Source organism: Erinaceus europaeus, chromosome 21 (genome assembly GCF_950295315.1).
Source record: "Erinaceus europaeus chromosome 21, mEriEur2.1, whole genome shotgun sequence".
Classification (NCBI taxonomy): domain Eukaryota; kingdom Metazoa; phylum Chordata; class Mammalia; order Eulipotyphla; family Erinaceidae; genus Erinaceus; species Erinaceus europaeus.
Window position 1 is genome coordinate 29,268,557 of NC_080182.1, and position 21,534 is coordinate 29,290,090.

The window sequence follows — 21,534 nt, forward strand, 5'->3', positions numbered from 1 at the left end:
GGTTAGTTCCAAATTGCCCCACCAACCACCGTCTATTCCACCAGAGGACTTAGTGCCCCTCCCTCGCCCTTCTGAGTCTCCATACCGGCTGCCCTGACCACCGTCACTGAGGACTCGCCCTGCTCCAGCCTCGGCCTTGGCTGGTCTTCTTTTTGTTTTTATTTTCCCTTTTGTTGCCCTTGTTGTTTTTTATTGTTGTACTTGTTATTCTTGTTATTGATGTCATTGTTGTTGGATAGGACAGAGAGAAATGGAGAGAGGAGGGGAAGACAGAGAGGGGGAGAGAAAGACAGACACCTGCAGACCTGCTTCATCGCCTGTGAAATGACTCGCCTGCAGGTGGGGAGCCGGGGGCTTGAACCAGGATCCTTATGCCGGTCCTTGCGCTTTGTGCCACCTGCGCTTAACCCGCTGCGCTATTGTCTGACTCCCTTTGGCTTGTCTTCTTGAGCCGTCTGTGTGCAATGAGCTTGGCTGAAGTCCATCCTCGGGGCTGATCCCGCTCTGGTTCCTCCCACACTGCAGCACAGGGTGCTGTGTCCCTGTGTCCCTGTGTCCCCGGCCGAGCTCCACTCCCTTGTCCCTTGTGCACACACACAGCTCCTCTGGCCACCCCCTGCCAGAGGACACTTGGGTTGCTTCCTGGGGTGGCTGTTACAGGCAGCCCTGCCATGAGCCTGGCTGTGCGCAGGTCTCTGGGCGGTGTGCCCCTGCTTCTTTGAACAAACCTGTTACTGGCGTGGAATGTCTGTTTACATGAATGTCTTCAGGAAGCTCCCAAGTGTGTCCTGTAGGGGCTGCACTAATCAGCAGCCTTCCCTACCCGCAGTGCAGGAGGGCTCCCCCCTCACATCCTGGCCAGCACTTGTTTTAAGTTTTATTACTGCCTTCATATTGATGCACAAAATTAAAGGTAACAGAGGTCTGATTCTGCACCATTCCCACCACTAGAGTTCTGTGTCCCTGCTCTGCACATCGGAAACACGACAGTTCTCCCAAGGTCACAGATACGGGTTGACTGTCCTTTCTTGATTTCTCTCTCTCTCTCTCTCTCTCTCTCTTTTTCTCCCTTTCTTTCTTTCTTTCTTTTTCTTTATGCCTCCAGGGTTATCACTGGGGCTCAGTGCTGGCACTACGAATCCACCACTCCCAGCAGCCATTTTTTCCTTTCCATTCCTTTTAATTAATTAATTAATTAACTAATTAATTTGCCTCCTGGGTTATTGCTGGGGCTCGGTGCCTTGCACTGCCAATCCACTGCTCTTGGAGGCTATTTTTCCCATTTTTGTTGCCCCTGTTGTTGCTATTGTTATTATTGTTACTGCTGTTGGATAGGAAAGAGAGAAATCAAGAGAGGAAGGAAGACAGAGAGGGAGAGAGACAGATAGACACCTGCAGACCTGCTTCCCCACTTGTGAAGCGATCCCCCCTACAGGTGGGGAGCTGGGGGCTCTAACTGGGATCCTTACACTGGTCCTTGCACTTTGAGCCATGTGCACTTAACCCACTGCACTACCACCCAACCCCTATTTTATTTTATTTCATTTTATTGCCTAAGGGGAGACAGAGAGCTAAAGAGAGACACCTGCCGATGTGCTTCACTGCTTGTGAAATGTCCCCCTGCAGGTGGGGAGCCGGGGCTTGAACCTGGATCTTGTGCAGGTCCTTGTGCTTAGTACTATATGCACTTAACTGGGTGCACCACTGCCCAGCCCCCTTATTTCTACAACTACCTGTCTATATTTATATACTTTTGCCCACGTTTTTCCTATGGTCCCATCTCCTCTTCCTTTCTGAATCACACCTATAGCTGTTACTATGTCTGCAGGGCGGGGAGAGCTTGTATTGTTTCTGTTCTTTCTGATGTGAGTCATTCTCACATGGCCAGGTGGGATCTTGTCGTCTTGATTTGCATTTCTCCGATACTCTGTGACTTTGAACGATTCTCAAAGCCTGTGCACCAGCCAAATATCTCCTTTGATGAAATGGGTTGAGTTCTCTGCCCCATTTTGAATGTCTGTAGTCACTGCTTATCTGGGGAGCGCTTTATCCATGAGTCATATGAAAAGCTGCGGGCGGGTTTCTCTATGCGCAACTGTGTCAGGACTTTTCCGCCAAGCTGCTGCTTGGTGTGGTGTGAGCTGTCCTTTCCCGCGAGGCTCTCTGGGGAACTCAGCGTGTGCTCATGGCTCCTTTAGCTGGGCACAAACTGTTCCATTTGACATCATATGGGTGATTTGTTTTTTCTTTCGCTTTCCACGGGCTCAAGACCTGGTCATCTTTAAAATGGCCCAAGGAGGGCTGGGTGGTAACTCACATGGCAGAGTGTACACGTTCTTACATACTAGGACCCGGGTTCAAACCCCGGCAAGTTTCACAAGCCATGGGCCAGGGCTAGGGGTGTCTCTCCTCTCACCCTCTCTACCTCTCATTCACTATCCGACAAAATGCCTACTGGGAACATGCAGTTAGAGCCCCCATGAGGTGGCAAGAAAGAGAGATTCTAGGGACCAGGAGATAGCCCAGTGGGTAGAGCACACATCTTGCTGTGTGAGGTACAAAGTTCAAGTCCCAGCATCACATGAGGGCACCAGGGCTACCACCAGTAGGAACTCTGTGAGCAGTGGGGCACTGCTGTGCCACCTCTCCTTTCCTCCATTCTCTTCAAGAAATTAAATATTAAAGCCTGGAGCCTAAGAGGTCACAGGCAAGACTCTGGGTTTACTCCCAGGTGCCTCCAAAAAATTACCCTTGCGTGGGAGCTATTGCCACAGTGCACCAGGTTTGCATGCCCAGGAGGATGCCCCAGGAGGATGCCCCAGGAGGATGCCCCAGGTGGATGCCCCAGGAGGATGCCCCAGGAGGATGCCCCAGGAGGATGCCCCAGGTGGATGCCCCAGGAGGATGCCCCAGGTGGATGCCCCAGGAGGATGCCCAGGAGGATGCCCCAGGAGGATGCCCCAGGAGGATGCCCCAGGTGGATGCCCCAGGAGGATGCCCCAGGAGGATGCCCCAGGTGGATGCCCCAGGTGGATGCCCCAGGAGGATGCCCCAGGTGGATGCCCCAGGAGGATGCCCAGGAGGATGCCCCAGGAGGATGCCCCAGGAGGATGCCCCAGGAGGATGTCCCAGGAGGATGCCCCAGGTGGATGCCCCAGGAGGATGCCCCAGGTGGATGCCCCAGGAGGATGCCCAGGAGGATGCCCCAGGAGGATGCCCAGGAGGATGCCCCAGGTGGATGCCCCAGGAGGATGCCCCAGGAGGATGCCCCAGGTGGATGCCCCAGGAGGATGCCCCAGGAGGATGCCCCAGGAGGATGCCCCAGGAGGATGCCCAGGAGGATGCCCCAGGTGGATGCCCCAGGAGGATGCCCCAGGAGGATGCCCCAGGTGGATGCCCCAGGAGGATGCCCCAGGAGGATGCCCCAGGAGGATGCCCCAGGAGGATGCCCCAGGTTCAACTCCTGGCAGTGCTGTGGTCTCCCTCCACCCCTTTCTCCCTTTCTCCCTTTCTCTCTCCCTCTCTCCCTCTCCTCCTCTCTCTCTCTCTCCCTCTCCTCTCTCTCCCCCCTCTCTCTCCCTCTCTCTCTCTCTCCCTCTCCTCCTCTCTCTCTCTCCCTCTCCTCCTCTCTCTCTCCCTCTCCTCCTCTCTCTCTCCCTCTTTCCCTCTCCCTTTCTCCCTCCCCCTCTTCACCACTCCCCCATCTCCCCCTCTCCCCCCTCCCTCTCTCATTAAAATTAATGGACCCATAAGATAGTTGACTTATCTAGTTTCCTGCCTCACCATGTGGGTGACCTAGGTTTGAGTCTGTCCCCTACCACACTGAAGGACATAGCTATGATAGCTATGGTCTCTCCCTCTCTCTGCCTCTCTCTCTCAATCTCTCTCTCTCTCTTTCTCTCCCTCTCTGTATGTCTGTCTGTCTGAAAAACTCATCCCAGAATGGCAAAGCCCCAGAGACAACAACAACAAAACAAACAAACAAAAAAAACCCAATAAATCTTTTTTAAAAACTGATTTTTTTTTTCTGTAAAAACATAGAAAGGTCCACGGATTTCCCTCTGCTCCCCTCCTGGGTCTGATCTTAAATAGGCCCGCAGGGCTCAGGACTAGAGAAGCCTTGTTCTCTGAAGCCAGCTGCTGTGGGGATGTCTCCTTGCCTTTTGGGGCCAGAAGCTCTGTGGTGGAATCCACCCCCCCCCCCAACTTCATGCCCCGAGCAGCAATGGCATAGGCTGCAGCTTTACATCCCAGAGTCCTGGTGTTGAGTCCCCTGCCTCAGGAGACAGAGAAAGGGGACAGGGCTACAGTGTCCAGGGAGGGGTAAAGCCCTCTGCTTGCTTTGGGTGTCAGGGCATTGCAGAGGCAGTGCAGGGTGGGGAGGGGGTGCTGGAGTCCCCTGGGGGTGCTTGAAGCCAGTCCAGCCTTGGCTGCAGGAGACCAACTCTTCTCCTCAAGTCCTCCAGCCCCAGTTTTCGGGGGGCTCACAGAGGCTTCCCATAGCACCCTCAGGCTCCTGGCATTCCCAGCATACCAGGTGTTTCAGCGTGAAGCCAGGAGAGCCCACCTTTGGGGAGAGCAGTGACCCCTGGGCCCAGGGACACCAGTTAAAATGCAGGCCGAGCCCTGTTCCAGGGGAACACTCACCTGGCCATGGGAACTAGAGGCTAAAAGCCCAGAAAGAGTGTAAATGTCTGATGGGAGGATGGGGTGCGCTGTGCTGAACTGGCATGGCAGGAAGTGAGAGGCGTCCTTGCACCTTACAGAGGTAACCCTATATGCCAGGGCACGGGGACTGGCGCTGAGCCCTGGCACAGGGCAGGTCCTCCAGGGTGAAGGCTGTCCTGCCCGGGGCAGGGACTGGCTCCTGGGTTGCCTCTGCTGCCAGGACCCCTGCCTGTCATTTTAGTATAAGTATTAATATTAGTATTAGTATTTGATTTAATAATGATGGACAAGACCATAGGATAAGAGGCTGCAATTCCACACATTTCCTACCACCAGAGTTCTGCATCCCCTCTCCTCCATTGGAAGCTGCCGAAGGTGGGAGATCTGGCTTCTGTAATTGCTTCTCCGCTGGACATGGGCATTGGCAAGTGGATCCACACCCTCAACCTGTTTCTATCTTTCCCTAGTGGGGCAGGTGTCTGGGGAGATGAGGTTCCAGGACACATTGGTGAGGTCTTCTGCCCAGGGAAGTCAGGCTGGCGTCATAGTAGCATCTACAACCTGGTGGCTGAAAGGCATCAAGATATGAAGCAGAAAAAGTAGTTTAATAATCAGGAACCTAAAGGTAAGAATAGAGCAGATAACCTTCCAGAGGGAGGCTCGTGCCTCACTTAGAGTCCGAGTTTCCAGGGAACACAGGCAGGAGTTGAAGTCCCCAGACACGGAGCAAGAGATGACTAGGAGGGGCCTAGTCACTGAGGTCTCCCAGTCTGTGACCCTCCCTGCGTCTTTCCCTCCTCCAGCTTTATTAGTGGGGCCTGTCAGGTGAAAGTTTGGGAGATAGCAGGTGGGGACGACAGTGTGATGCTCTGTGCAGAGGAACTGGGGAATGTTCACTACCAGTAACCACCCCTGTCATGGCTTGGCGTGTGCATGTGAGTGTGTGTGTGTGTGTGTGTGTGTGTGTGTGTGTGAGTGTGTGTGTCTGTGTGAATGTGACTGTGTGTGTGTCTTGTGTGACTGTGAATGTGTCTCTGTGTGAGTGTGACTGACTGTGTGTGTCTGTGTGTGTGTCACTGTGTGAGTGTGACTGAGTGTGTGTCTGTGAGTGGGTGTGTGTGTGTCAGTACAAGTGTGTGACACTTGGATTTCCGCTGTCAGCATATTTCAAGGACACATGTCAGGATTATTAGTCCCCATGCTGGATGCATCCTGGGCTTCCTTGTTTTGTTTCTGACCAGAAAACCACTCTGCTGTGGCCACTGATGGTGTCAGGAGTGGAACTTGGGTCCCTCCATGGGTCAGGACCAGGCGTTCACGCTCGCTGGCCCTGTGTCACAGAGAGCCAAGCACAGGGTGCGGGGCAGGGCAGGGTGCTCTAACCAGGCGCCAGCAGGTGATAGTCTACAGCCCAAAGGTGATGCCATTGGGCAGCTTCTAATTGCGGGGCCCACACTGGCTTCCTGCATCAGCTACTGTGACGCCATTTCTTTCAGATGTGTTCTGTTTTTAAAAGGTGGGTTTTTTTCTTTTGTCATTGTGGGGGCTTCACTGCTTTGAACTGAGTTTTTTTTTTTTTAATATTTATTCCCTCTTGTTGCCCTTTTTTATTGTTGTAGTTATTGTTGTTGTTACTGATACTGTTGTTGTTGGGCAGGACAGAGAGAAATAGAGAGGAGGGAAAGACAGAGAGGGGGAGAGAAAGACAGACACCTGCAGACCGGCTTCACTCCCTGTGAAGCGACCCCTTGTAGGTGGGGAGCCGGGGCTCGAACCGGGATCCTTCCACCGGTCCTTGCGCTTTGCGTCACGTGCGCTTTACCTGCTGCGCTACTGCCTGACTCCCTGAGTTTTTTTATTTTTATTTCTCAGGTAGAGAAAGAGGAAGAGGGGCCAGGTGGTGCCACACCTGGTTAAGTGCACCCAGGATCTGAGTTCAAGCCCCCGCTCCCCACCTGCAGGGAATCTATTTCTTGAGCGGTGAAGCAGGTCTGCAGGTGTCTGTCTTTCTCTCCCTCTATCTTCCCCTCCTCTCTCAATTTCTCTCTATCCTATCTAATAAAAGATGGCCACCAGGGGCGGCGGGTTTATATTGTTTGCACTGAGCCCCAGTGATAACCCTGGTGGCAATAAATCGGGGCAGGGTGGGGGGAGGGAAGGAAAGATGCCACAGCACCCAAAGCTTCTTCTAGTGTGGAGAGGACTGAGCTCGAACCCAGGTCATGCACCTGGCAGGCATAGCAGGTGTGCCATCCAAGTGAGCCATTCTACCTGCCCAAGGTGGGCTGCTGAAAAGGAAGATATTGGGTGGAAGAACAGAGAAGGGGCATTTGGATATAGCTGGTGTTGGGGGTTGGGATCAGAATGAAGGCAGTCCCCGCCACAAGCTACCTTGCGTCTAGAATATTCCTCTGTGTGCGTGGGGAGCCATGGGCAGGGAGGGGGGCAGGGAACTCAGAGCACTGACTGCAAACAGGCAAACTGCCAGATCTCTGCTTCCCGGAGCAGAACACAGAGGAACAGAGATGTTAGTTCTACAGGTGGTGCTGGGCCACGCCTGCTGCGGTTTTGTTGTTTGTTTGTTTTTGTTTTTGTTTTGTTTTATTTATCCCTCCAGGGTTATCACTGGTGCTTGGTGCCTGCACTATGAATCCACTGCTCCTGGTGGCCATATTTTCCATTTTATTGAACAAGACAGAGAGAAATTGAGATGTTGTCTCCAGAGCCCTAACCCACCAGGGAAAGATAGAAACATGCTAGGGGTATGGATCGACCTGCCAATGTCCAAGTCCAGCAGAAAAGCAGTTACAGAAGCCAGACCTCCCACCTTCTGCATCCCTAAAACAACCTTGATCCACACTCCCAGTGGGGGAGAAGTGATAGAAGGAAGAGGATAAGAGGGCTCTGAACTCTAGCTGTACCACGTCCAGAGAGAGGACAAAAAGGGGAGAGATGTTTGGATGTAGTAATAGGGCCATGAGTGGCTTGGAGAGGAAGAAGGGACGAGACCTGGTAGAAAAGGGGGGCAACTGTGTACGAATGTAGACAGACAGTTGCAGAGATGACGGTTAACCCACGTCTGCCACCTTGGGAGAACTGTGATGGTTTGCAATGGAGAGACTGGGGATTCAGAACTCTGGTGGTGGCAACGGGGTGGAATCATACCCGTTGACGTGTAATTTTGTAAATCAACATTGAATCACTAATAATATTTTTTAAAAAAGAAATAGAGAATGGAAGGGGAGATAGAAGGGGAGAGAAAGACAGACACCTGAAGACCGGCTTCGCCGCCTGTGAAGCGACCCCCCTGCAGGTGGGGAGTGGGGGCTCGAACCCAGGCACTTCTGCAGATCCTTGTGCTTAGTTATGTGCACTTAACCAAGTGAACCACTGCCTAGTCCCTGTGTGGTGTGCTTTAAAAATTTTAGTACAGATTTACCTACTCACATGAGAGACAATCAGAGCGTTGGTCTCCACAGGCAGTGCTGAGGCCTGAACTTGGAAGTTAAACACTCCAGCCACGGCGCTGTCTCCCAGGCCATGGAGAGGCATTTGCTTACTTGTTTGATTACTCTTCCAAAATCTACCCTGGTGGGGCAAGGAGAGACCAAGGAGGTGACTTGACAGACAAGGAGAGGGGTCTGCTCTGCGCCGTCATTCTGTTTATGTATGTGTTGGGGTGGGGGCTTATGCAGGAGCTTCTTAGCTGCCCCGGGAAAACCTTCCCATAGAGGGAGAAGACAGGCAGAGCTTCTCCTGGTGTTGTGGCACTCTCACGTGGTACCTGGACCCAAGCCAAGGCCAGGCATATAGCAAAGCATATGCCCTACCCAGCTATCTTCTGATCTCACTTGTTTTATTCTTTTTATTTTTTATTACTGATTTACAAGATTATATGCTAGTAGGGGTCTAGTTCTACATTACTGTCCCCACCAAAGCTCCCTGTCCCCCCCAAGATAACCGCCATAGTTCTCCCAGGGCCAGTGCTCTTGTGTGGACCAGAGCAAACAGTAAGGCTGCTGTGCACTGAGATGGACTGAGTCATGCCAGTGGGGGGTGGGGGGCATTCAGTCTGCTTCATGTTTCTGTAAATAAAGTTTTATTGGAACAAGGATCCACTCACTGGCCCCTCTGGTTTGGGCCCTAAGGCAGCAGAGTTGGCTGGCCCTTTAGAGGAGGGAAGTGGTCCAGGACTGGACCAGGGTGGGGATAGCTCAGCCTGGGGCAGGGGCCAGGGCCAGCCCCTGTGGTCCCATGGTCACTGCAGGACTGATTGCCTCTCTAGGCTGTCTACCCGCCATGCCCACAGAGGGCGAGAGAGAGACTGAGAGCAGCCCATGACCTCAGCAGCCCTTCTCCGCTTCTCTCCTCATTTTTAGCTTTTGTTCCCCCCCACACCCCTACCCCTCAGGACGCCAGCTAATTATTTCTCGAATAATCACGTCTCCTGGGCTCCAGGGAAGTTGGGGAAGTTGGCTTCTGATCACAGCTTCCAAATGAGTTTCTTTGCAATTTTTTTTTTTGGTACATTTTCTTTTGTCTTCTCATCTGGGCTTGGCCAAAAATAGGCTCTGAAACTGAGTGCTGAATTCTTCGGGATTTCGTGCACTTCAGTGAACTCTGCCAAGGACGCGCGTCGGCTTATAAATGAGGCCTTGGTAGATCTGGGTCTGGGCCTGGCCGCTGAATCCTGAGGGGGGCCTGGTGGCAATGGGAGCTAAAGAGAGGCCTGGGACTGAGTGTGTGTGGCCTCTGCAGTTTAGGAGCTGGCCTACTCTCCTCTGCAAAGAGGGGAGGCACCCCCCACAGAGGCTCACCAGTAGTTAATGGCAGGAGTGGGGCAGGGGTGGGCACAGAGGGAGCAGTGATGGTCCCTCTCTGTATCAGAGCCGCTTTCTGGGCCGCAGCATCCAGACTGCTCACTCACAGGAGATGCTCAGGAAGCAGCAGGTGACGCCATGCTGTTTCAAATACTCTATTGATTCATTTGTTTTGAATAGAGACAGAGACATGGAGAGAGAAGGGGAGAGAGGGAGAAGGAAAGAGAGACACCTGCAGCCCTGCTTCACCACTCACGACATTTCCCCCCTCCCTCACACAGGCGGGGACTGGGGTCTTGAACCTGGGGCTCCACACTTGATAAGGTTCACACTCCACTGCTGGAGCTATCGCCTGGCCCTCCCAATAAGAATTCGGAAAAGAGAGCATCATGATAACAGCTTTCTAGAAAAACATTTCTTACTTCTCAACTTCTGTCTATGAGTGGGATCATCCCATCTTCATCCTTCTCTTTGTGGCTGATCTCACTTCACGTGACTCCTTCAGGCTCCATCCAAGATGGGGTGGAAAAGGTGAAGTCACCATTTTTAATAGGTGAGTAGTATCCCATTGTGTATCTAGACCACAACTTGCTCAGCCACTCATCTGTTGTTGGACACCTGAGCTGCTTCCAGGTTTTGGCTATGACAAATTGTGCTGCTATGAACACAGATGTACACAGATCTTTCTCGATGGGTGTGTTTAGTTCCTTAGGCTCCATCCCCAGGAGAGGAACTGCAGGGTCATAGGGTAGGTCCAATTCTATCTCTTCTATCGAGAGCCCTCCATGCTGCTCTCCACAAAGGCTGGATGTAGGTTGTGGGGGAGAATGTTTTGCAGAAAACTGAAATTTTATACATGTATCAACAACTGTATTTCCTGTCGACAGTAAAACATCAATCCCCTAATAAACAATAAGAAACACACTTTTTAGTTTACCCAAGCTGTTATCTCCAGCCTCCAGCTTTCACCCACTTTGCAGATGAGGAAACTGAAGCCCAGAGAGGCTGAGCAGCCTGGCTGAGGGCACACAGCTGGCCGGGGCAGTGTCCCTGACTGTGTCCCTGACCACACACACCTCCCATTCTGACTGTTTTCCCAGCACATGCCCCCCACCCCCCAACCCCGCTGTGGACGCTGATCAGGAACAGAGTCTCATCCCCAAGGATGGTGGGTGCCGTGCTCCCATAGCCCCAGAGTGAGACTGCCCCCTGAATGCAGAGTCTGGGCCCCAGGCATGGCAGTCCATCAGGCTCCGTCAGGCCACCTGCAGCCCTGGCACATGCCAGGTACCCCCCCAGGAGCTCAGGAACTCCGGGAGATGCCACACAGAAATGAGGTGATCCCGGGTGGCCGCGGCGAGTCCCCAGCCCCTCAGAGATTCCATCTTCTTGCCTTTCAAGCAGAATGAAAGCCCACCCCCTAGGGTGTGGTCTGGAATCTCCAATCCTGCCTGTCTTCTTCCCATTCTTCTCCCTGATGCCTGCAGTCATCCCAATGAAGCCACCACTCCTAGAGCTCCGTCAGGGACACTGCCACAGGCAGAGGAGGGGCAGAGTTGACTCAGCATTGAAGGAGAGAACATACACCTTGCTGTGCATGGGACATGGTCTCTCGCCCAGCATTACAGACCAGCACCACAGATATCAAGGCTGTGGGGTCTGTCCTCTCTCAGCACCATGCACAGCACCCAGAGAATCCCGTGGAGGGTGGGCAGGGCTGTGGGGTCTCTCCTCTCTCAGCACCATGCACAGCATCCAGGGAGCCCCATGGAGGGTGGGCAGGGCTGTGGGGTCTCTCCTCTCTCAGCACCATGCACAGCACCCAGGGAGCCCCATGCAGGGTGGGCAGGGCTGTGGGGTCTCTCCTCTCTCAGCACCATGCACAGCACCCAGGGAGTCCCATGCAGGGTGGGAAGGGCTGTGGGGTCTCTCCTCTCTCAGCACCATGCATAGCACCCAGGGAGCCCCATGGAGGGTGGGCAGGGCTGTGGGGTCTCTCCACTCTCAGCACCATGCACAGCACCCAGGGAGCCCCATGGAGGGTGGGCAGGGCTGTGGGGTCTCTCCTCTCTCAGCACCATGCACAGCACCCAGGGAGCCCCATGGAGGGTGGGCAGGGCTGTGGGGTCTCTCCTCTCTCAGCACCATGCACAGCACCCAGGGAGCCCCATGGAGGGTGGGCAGGGCTGTGGGGTCTCTCCTCTCTCAGCACCATGCACAGCACCCAGGGAGCCCCATGGAGGGTGGGCAGGGCTGTGGGGTCTCTCCTCCCACAGCACCATACACAGCACCCAGGGAGTCCCATGGAGGGTGGGCAGGGTTGTGGGGTCTCTCCTCTCTCAGCACCATGCACAGCACCCAGGGAGCCCCATGGAGGGTGGGCAGGGATGTGGGGTCTCTCCTCTCTCAGCACCATGCACAGCACCCAGGGAGCCCCATGGAGGGTGGGCAGGGCTGTGGGGTCTCTCCTCTCTCAGCACCATGCACAGCACCCAGGGAGCCCCATGGAGGGTGGGCAGGGATGTGGGGTCTCTCCTCTCTCAGCACCATGCACAGCACCCAGGGAGCCCATGGAGGGTGGGCAGGGATGTGGGGTCTCTCCTCTCTCAGCACCATGCACAGCACCCAGGGAGCCCCATGGAGGGTGGGCAAGGTTGTGGGGTCTCTCCTCTCTCAGCACCATGCACAGCACCCAGGGAGCCCATGGAGGGTGGGCAGGGCTGTGGGTCTCTCCTCTCTCAGCACCATGCACAGCACCCAGGGAGCCCCATGGAGGGTGGGCAGGGCTGTGGGGTCTCTCCTCTTTCAGCACCATGCACAGCACCCAGGGAGCCCCATGGAGGGTGGGCAGGGCTGTGGGGTCTCTCCTCTCTCAGCACCATGCACAGCACCCAGGAAGCCCCATGGAGGGTGGGCAGGGCTGTGGGGTCTCTCCTCTCTCAGCACCATGCACAGCACCCAGGGAGCCCCATGGAGGGTGGGGAAGGGCTGTGGGGTCTCTCCTCTCTCAGCACCCTGCACAGCACCCAGGGAGCCCCATGGAGGGTGGGCAGGGCTGTGGGGTGTCTCCTCTCTCAGCAGCATGAACAGCACCCAGGGAGCCCCATGGAGGGTGGGCAGGGCTGTGGGGTGTCTCCTCCCACAGCACCATGCACAGCACCCAGGGAGCCCCATGGAGGGTGGGCAGGGCTGTGGGGTCTCTCCTCTCTCAGCACCCTGCACAGCACCCAGGGAAATGGAGGAAGAAGAAGGGTGGGTGGGAGGGAGAGGAGGAGGGAGAGGAGCAATGAGGGACAGAGGAAGGCAAGAGGGGAAAGAAGGAAAGTGGGAGGAGGAGGAGGCTGGAAAAAGAAGAAGATGGGGAAGGGGAGGTTGAGGACAGGGAAGGAAGGAGGGTGGGGAGGAGGGCGGCATGAATGGGGGTAGCACAGGGGAAGAAGGAGGGGGGAGAGAAGGGAGCCAGTGCCTCTGCTCCACTGGACCAGAATCTCAGATTCCGAGCTGTGCTCAGGCTGGGGAAACTGTGTCAGCCCCTTCTGGACCCGTCAGCATGAGACGCCCACAAGTTTTCAAGTCGGAAGCCAAGCAGTTTGAGGAAGAAATAACATGGCCTGTCCTAGTTCCATAATTGGTTCCCGAGGCTATGCTCAGTGGTCATTACAGTGCCGGCACGGAAGCAGGAGCCCCGGGTTCCCTGTGTGGGGAGGTGCCCTGTCCTGAGGTCACAGTCCTGGCTTCCTTAGGAGGCAGGGGAAGCAAGGACAAGGCTGGAGCAACCTCCCCCCCCCCCTTAGGGGAGCTTGCTGATGGAATCCCAGCCCTGGGAGCAAGCGTGGTGAGGCTCCGGCGTCCTCCCCCACCTCAGGGTCTCTTGGCTGCTGTGTGCCTCTCCAGGTCGGACTGTACCACAGCAGCCTCAGAGTCTCAGGCCTGTCCTGGATCCACAGTAGTGAGGATATGGGGGTCAGTGATGTGGGTTCAAATCCTGGTCCTGCCACTTCACAGCTATAAGGGCTTGAAGTCTGGTGTCCTCTCCTGGCTTCAGTCTACCCTTAACCCCAACACTGAGGTCAGGACAGCCTGGGGAGGGTGGGAGGTGGCTCTGTGGGGCCAGTACACACTCTACTATGCTGAGGCCATGGGCCTGAGTCAGTGCACTGCATGGGAACCCTATGTACAGCATGGGGAGCCCACAGATGATGGAGGACTGTCTGTCCACTCTGGAGGCTGACATGAGCCCCAGTGCAGGGGTGATCAGAGCCAGAGGCAGACGGGGAGCAGTGATTGGGGTGGGCGGGGCTGGGGTGACAGGGTCCCCAGAGTTCAAGTGCACAGGGTGGCACAAGCCATGTACAGTCCACACTGACACTCCTCAGTGCAGCTGGCCCTGCCCTGAGCCCTGGGGTGCACAGGGCAGCCCTGGCTCCACACACCAACACCTAAGAGCAGGGTGTCACCTGCGAGGCAGAGGGGGCTGGGTTCTTCCTATTAATAAAAATAAAACAGAACAACTGGACTGTGGGGGTGACTCAGTGGAGACTGTGCATGAGACCCCAAGGCAGATCCCTGGCAACCCTTAGAAAAATATGCATGGGGAACAGCCCAGGCAGTAACACACACACACACACACACACACACACACACACACAGAGAGAGAGAGAGAGAGAGAGAGAGAGATAGCACCCAGGGAGCCCCATGGAGGGTGGGCAGGGCTGTGGGTTCTCTCCTCTCTCAGCACCATGCACAGCACCCAGGGAGCCCCATGGAGGGTGGGCAGGCTGTGGGGTCTCTCCTCTCTCAGCACCATGCACAGCACCCAGGGAGCCCCATGGAGGGTGGGCAGGGATGTGGGGTCTCTCCTCTCTCAGACCATGGACAGCACCCAGGGAGCCCCATGGAGGATGGGCAGGGCTGTGCATCTCTCCTGTGTCTATCTTTCAGTCTCCCCTCTTTCTTGCTCAAAACAATAAAACTCAGTCTAGGCTCACCTGTATTGGTCCTGCCCTGGCCCAGGAGGGACCCTGATGGCAAGGCTGGAGGGACCAGCTTTGGTCTCCAGGTCAGGTACAGGGCCCTGGAGCACAGAGGCACCATGGGTGACAAAATAAGGGATTTATGTCTCTGTTGGGGGCTGGTGGTCCACAGGGCGGGGAGAGGTCGTTTGGGGCTGCAATGAATGGGACCTGCTCCTGGGTTGGGCCCGAGCCCTGAGCCGCACATTCTCCTGTGGACAGCAGGGGGCGACATGACCACACAAAGTCATGGGAGTTTCCCAGGGGACAGACTGCAAGTGGGAGTCAGGGGGCATTGGTGCTGGACGCTGGCCTCAGCAGGGGAATATAGCATAATGGTTATGGAAGTGACTGTCATGCCTAAGGTCCCCATGGCCCTACCAGAAGCCAGAGCTGAGCAGAACTCACAGAGAGGCACCATCTCCCCAGCACCTGCAGTTGCCTGGGACACCCACATGGGGAGCTAGCCAGAGACCCCAGACTTAGAAACCTCCATCAGCTGAGCTCAGCTGGGGCCAGGCTCTCCCCATCCCAAGGCCACTTCATTCCTTCCAACAGGCCTCAGCGTTTGTTCTTGCCTCCTAGAACCTGGGGGTGGGGGGCAGCGTGGGCTGAAATGAGGCCCACATGTGGCTAGTCCTTTTTTTGAGGTAAGGGGGCCTTCCATGTTAGGGACACACCTCAGAGCAAGCCTTTGCCCAAAACCCTCCTGCAGGAGAGATGCTGGCCCAAGGCAGATGCTCAGGACATGTCTTGACAGCACTGCTGTTTCTGCTCTTCCAGGGACTGTCCTCCGAGCCCAGGGCTCAGGCATCACAGGGTTCAGCCTGCTCCCCCCATCCTGGCTCTCCCACCAGTTCTCTCTCCTCCTTAAGCCCCATCTACATACAGTCTCCAGTTTGAACCTGTCTCCTGGGTCTCTGGGTCCAGTGTACCCTTCCTCTGCTCCCTGACACCATTAGCGAGGTCTCAGATACGGCACGCAGACTGTAGATTGCAGCCCCTCCGCTGCCACTGCTGTGGTCCTGTCACCAGTGGAGGCCACGCCAGCACCTCCACCTGGACACTGAGGTCGTCTGGCTCATGTGGAGGGTGGGTAGCATCTCCCTCTCTCTCCCTCACTCTCTCCCTCCCTCCCTCCCCGTGACACAGAGTTATATCTTTCCATCCAAATTGGTTTGTCCTAAATGGCAAGCTGTTGGGTCTTTTTCTTTTTCTTTTTTTTTTTTTGACATTTTATTTATTTTATTTTATTTAGCAAAAGAGAGAGACCAGAGCCCTGCTGAGCTCTGGCTGATGGTGGTGCTGAGGATTGAACATGGGAGCTCAGAGCCTCAGAAGAGGCTTTTTCTGGAACATTTCAATTTTATTATCATTATTGTTGTTGTTGTTGTTATTTTCCCAGAACCCTGCTCAGCTCTGGTTAATGGCAGGGCAGGACATTGAACCTGGGTCCTCAGAGCCTCAGGCAGGAGAGTCTTTTGCAGAACCTCTCTGCTGTCTCTCCAGCCCAGGTCTTGGTTTTATTTTTTATCCAGTCTGACAACACCTCCTATAATAATAATAATAATAATATTGATTTGTTGATTCATTGACTGATTCTGTGCAAGGGATACAACAGTGCACTGCTCAGCTCTGGTGCAGGAGTTCAAGCCGAACCTGGGGCCTCACAAATGCCAGTCCTGGGCCCATTGGTGAGTTATCTCCCCGTGACATGGCTTGGACCTGGGATGTCTGCCACTCACACTCTGTGTGATGGCTGGGGGTCTGCGCTGAGGTCTGCCACCCAGCTTCCATCTGTGTCGCCTTGGTTCACGTCTCCGCTTCTTCTGCACCTGTTCAGTTCACCAGCAGAGCGAGTTCTCCCAGATCCTGTCGTTCCTTTGCTGGCTCTGCACCCGGGTCTAGCAGTGGCTGCAGGGGTTCCCGGCCATGTCTGTGCCGTGTCTCTGTCTGCTCTCAAACACGCCTCCTCGCCTTGCTGGTGCCGTCACAGAGGTCTCTCGGACTTAGTACCAGCTAGCGCCTTCCTTCCGTGTTCTCTCTAAATGGTTTCAAACTTGGCTCTGAGGTGCAGTTAAGTAACGAGGAAGCAATTTGAAGCATTTGATTGAGGCTGGCTTCTAAGCTTTCTTTTGTAGGCGCAGAACCTGCTCTGGTCGGGGCCTAATTTGGCTCCGCAGCGGAGAGCTGAGCCTCCTGCGGTCCCCTTGATGCCCGCTGGGCCGGCTCGTCCCTCTCCAGCTGCTGGAGTGCAAATTGGCCTCAGCCCTGCCTGAGTGCCCATCAGAGCTCCCATTCCCACTCTGCTACTCCCCAAGCCCAGGAGTCAGTGCCCACTTGCGCTGGCCTGCTCCCCAGGACCCTCTGGGTCACACCCCACCTCTGCTCTCTGCTCTGAAAGCCTCAGCTTCCATCAGCCCCAGTAATGCTCAGCCCCTGCTCCCAAGTCCTGGCAGAACCCCAGACTCTGTGCAGGTCCTGTCTCTGCTGTGTGGCCTGGGAAACCTTGCCAGGTAACATACCCGAGAGCCCAGACTCCTCCTCTCTCTCCCCCTCTCTCAGGAATCATCCGGCTACACTCCTTCAGACAGGAAGAAATGATTCCATAGCATCTGTATTGCTGGGCGTCCTCTGGCCAGCGGAGAAATGGCAGCAACATGGGGAACTGGGAACCAGCGGTGAGGGTGAGGCGCGGAGGAGAGGACCCAGCCCCGGGAGTGCTTCACAGAGACAGCTCGTTTATTGTTCGTACACGGGGTTTGATATACTGACCACCATCCAATAGGAACATAGAGGAAGTATGTAGGACCCAACGAGAAAAGCGCGTGACACTCACGCCACGCTAATTACCCCCAAGTGCACCTCATTCATGCTCTTAGGTTACACCTGCTTCTCATATCCAGCTCGGGCTCAGAGGCAAGTTACCAGCCTATAAGGACCCAAGTTATGCCCCTATGAAGGGAGGTCGCGTATTGGTCACGCACGGGAAACATACCTTTAGGGTATGTTTTGTAAGGAGGTGGCTCCCTTGCTCGGTGCCGTCTCAGCCTACAGAGCCGGAAGGGACACACCTTTAGGCCAGGTCACTTTGGGGTCTACCTCCTCAAGTCTCAATGCAGAAGTGACAGGCCTCTGCCCAGGTTAGGGGAGCTGCACCCCCACATATCTGCCTGTTTTTCTCTTCAGCTGTTTAAGGTGGTGGTGTTAGGGAACAGCTTAGGGAGAGCAGCACTCTCCCCCTGCACCCTGCACCCTGCACCCTGCACCCTGCACCCTGCAGGCAGCCAGAAGAAGCCCCAGAGGCAGGCCAAGAAGCCCAGTGTGTCTGCATGTCCTGCCCCAGTTCCCTCCCTCCCTAACTGCAAAGGCCACAACATGCAGACGGAGGCAGATGTGACCCCAGGAGACAAAGGCTGAAGCTCCTCCCCTGAGGGTCCTGCCTTCCCCAGAAGGGACTGGAAAGCTGGGGAGACCAGGGGGCCGGAGACTTCTTCTCTCTCTGTCTCTCTTTCTCACACACTCACTCTCTCTTGAGTCGACACCCCTGCATGACTTGTACTTTCTCCTCCTTCTCTGCCCTTACTTTCTCCTAATCCTAATCTCCTAATCAACTCATCTTCTCCCTGAAACATGACTGGTTCTCTTGTGATCAAATGAAATCAGGCATGTTCGGGGTGATCTGGCCTTAGACTGGCTGGTTCTCTTGTGCTTCCTCCATGGAGGAGTCAGTCTGGAGCCTCAGTTAGCTGCTCCCTCTTCCCCTACAGTGGTGGAGAAGAGAGAGGGAGAGAGAGGCTGGGCTCTCATCAGTCCTTCATAACAAAAATCCTCAGTGTGTTTTACTAAATCTGTGTCAACTTGCTCAGCAAAAGCAGCATCTTGTGGTTTTGAAATTTTAAGTAGTTTTATTGCTACCAAGGTTAAAGTTGTTTTGTTTGTTTTCAAACTTAGAGACATTGAGAGGTATGAAATGCCTTTTTGATCCTGGGTACTTATATTGAGTGGGGCAGTTTTAGTTGTCTTGTTTTGTTTTGTCTTGTTTTGAACTGTTCTCCATACTCCTTGCCCGTTAGCACTGCAGATAGTCACTCGTTTCTTACCTTTAAGTAATTTCTCTGCAACAGAGACACAGACACACACCAATGCCAAGCACTCTGCCTGGCGAGTCACTGCCGTGAGAACACCTCCCAGCTCCCCAGACTGAACCTTCCCAGAACCCTCTGCTCCTGACCCTGCCATGCCGGCCCTTACCTCCTCCTCCAGGCAGCCAGTGTCTGAGTCACTGGTCCATTTTCCAGACGGCCATTGTGTGAGCAGAGTCACACAGGGGCTGAGCTCTTAGGGCCTCCTAGAATTGATTCGTCCATGTGGTGTGTGTAGGGGGGGGGGGCTCCCTCTGCTCTGTGTGATGGTTCAGTTCATGGAACTCTACTTACTGAGCTCTGTTTCATTCCACTAATCTATCTGCCTCTCTGTATATTTTATTTATTATAGGATAGTGACAGAAAGAAATTGAGAGGGGAGGCGGGAGAGAGAGAGAGAGACCTGCAACCCTGCTTCACCACTCATGCAGCTTTCCCCCTGCAGGTTGAACCGAGGGGCTTGAACACATTGCACACTGTAATGTGTGCGCTCAGCCAGGTTTGCCACTTCCCAGCTCCCCTTCTGTGTTTTTGTGACTTAGTAAGTGTATTTACTTGCCGGGGGGACTAACGGGCGACTCCAGGACACGTGGACACACAGGCACGTGTTCTCATCTCCCCATTGCAGGCCCTTTGCCGCCATCCTGCACCGGGACCCCAAGGCCGTCTCCCCCTCCCTTCTCCCCCTCGTCCGAGGACCCGTGCTTCTCATACAGTACACCAAGCCCTGTCTGAGTTTTCCCTTGTGTCACCATCCTGTCCTTGTCCTCCAAGTTCCCCTCTGAGCAAGACCATCCCATATTCCTCCTCCTCTTTCTGGCTGCTCTCCCCTCACATGGTTCCTTTGTTCCACCCAAGAGGAGAAGACGCCTCTTTTGGAACACCACAGCACCCTTAGCTATTCCAAGATGACCCTGCTTCCTGCCATGCACCTGCTCTTCCTGTTCTTCCCTGTCACCCTGTGAGCAGCCAGACCTCTGAGCCACGGAGAGGCCTCGCGTGGACTGAGCCACTGCCTCACACTCAGGCCCCGCACATGCAGAGCCTCGGCCCCTCCTGGCGAACTGGAACTCCTGCCTGCAGCTCTCAGTTCCTGGACACTCATAACACCCCTCTCCACTCACCTCTGCTTCTGGGTCTGAGACTTGGAAAAGCCAGCTGGTACCCAAGATGCAGGGATGGAGCTAGTCAGCCAATTGAGGCAAATAAAGTGAGGCATGTAGACAAAGAAAAGTGTTCGTGTGGTAGCCAGCCAGGGTAGAGCTAGAGAAGCACAGAGATAATAGTCAGGGGCGCTGAGGAGCCCCAGCCAGGGAGAGAGAGAGAGAGGGAGAGGGAGAGAGAGAGGGAGATCCCAGCTAGGGGGGGCTGAGGAACCCTGGCCAGGAAAAGAGAGAGCTCTTCAGGGGGACAGAGGAGCCCCCAGGGAGGTAAGAGAGTCCAGCCAGGGGGGCTGAGGAGCCTGCCCTGGGGCAGCATGGCGGCCTTATGTAGGGTCCTGGCTCAGGGCTATATCTGGTGTGGAAAGGGTGGTCTTGTTTATGATCTATTCAGGGAGATTTCTGGCCAAAAGTGTCTGGTGTGGACAAGAGCAGGATAAGTTTTCCCTGTGAGGGGAGGGGTCTGCTTGTCCCCAGCACATCCCCTGCAGGCTGGCTAGGTGAGAGAAGTTCTTTCCATGGGGATGGGGGGGGTGGGGTCAGGCCTCAGCCTGGTTCCTGCAGGCTGTCCTTGCTCAGCTGCAGACCCACCCCCAGGGGGAGTCTTGCACCCAGCATGTGTGCTGAGAAGGAGCCTCCAAGGGTCCTGAGGGCTTGAGCCAGGAGCACAGAGGCCAGGGCGGGACTCCCAGTTGGGCCTCTTTGTTGTGGGAGTAGAGCCCCTGACTGTCCCTCTCTGAGCCTTTGTATTAGCTGGTTGGAGCTGAGTTTGAAATGAATGTTCTGTCCTGTTCTCCTGGCTCCTAGCTACAGGTTACTTTCTAACATAATGCTGAGGAATGAACCCAGGGCCATAGGCATTCATGATGTCACTGACCACCTTTCCGGCCTAATCTCATTCTGTGTGCTTAGGAGGGAGATTCAGATGCAAACAGGAGAGACCCCACAGCCCTGCCCACCCTCCATGGGGCTCCCTGGGTGCTGTGCATGGTGCTGAGAGAGGAGAGACCCCCACAGCCCTGCCCACCCTCCATGGGGCTCCCTGGGTGCTGTGCATGGTGCTGAGAGAGGAGAGACCCCACAGTCCTGCCCACCCTCCATGGGGCTCCCTGGGTGCTGTGCATGGTGCTGAGAGAGGAGAGACCCCACAGCCCTGCCCACTCTCCATGGGGCTCCCTGGGTGCTGTGCATGGTACCCCCATGTTCTGCTGTGATCAAGCCCAGAGCCCTGTGCATGGTAGACTGCACTCTGCTTGCTGAGCTCTGTCCTGATCTCCTAGCTGTGTCCTGGTCCTTCACGCTAGGGCCTGGCACCCAGCAGATGCCAGTCCTGAGTACAGCCCTGTGCTTGGCATCCCCTCCTCTGCTGCAATTGAGTCTGCTCCCTGCCCACCTGTGCACCTTCGGACACCCCTCTGCTGAGACAGGTGCTTCCTGCCTGCAGCCTGCCTCTTCCCCCCAGCCACACCACTGGCCAAGTGTCCTGCCTCTCACTGATCCTCCCACCACCCTCCACCTGCAGCCTGTCCCTTGCAATGCAGCCCCTGCTATGACCTCCCGGGGGGCTCTTTCCTGACTCTGCAGGAGCCATCAGCTGACCCTCCTCCCTATGGTGCCCTCGCCCTCCAGCGCCTCTCTCTGCACCCCCAAACCAGCTCCACCTCTGCCTGCAAGGCGTGGGACCATGTGGGAAGAACACTAGGAGGAGCCTGGCTCCCCAGGGACCTGC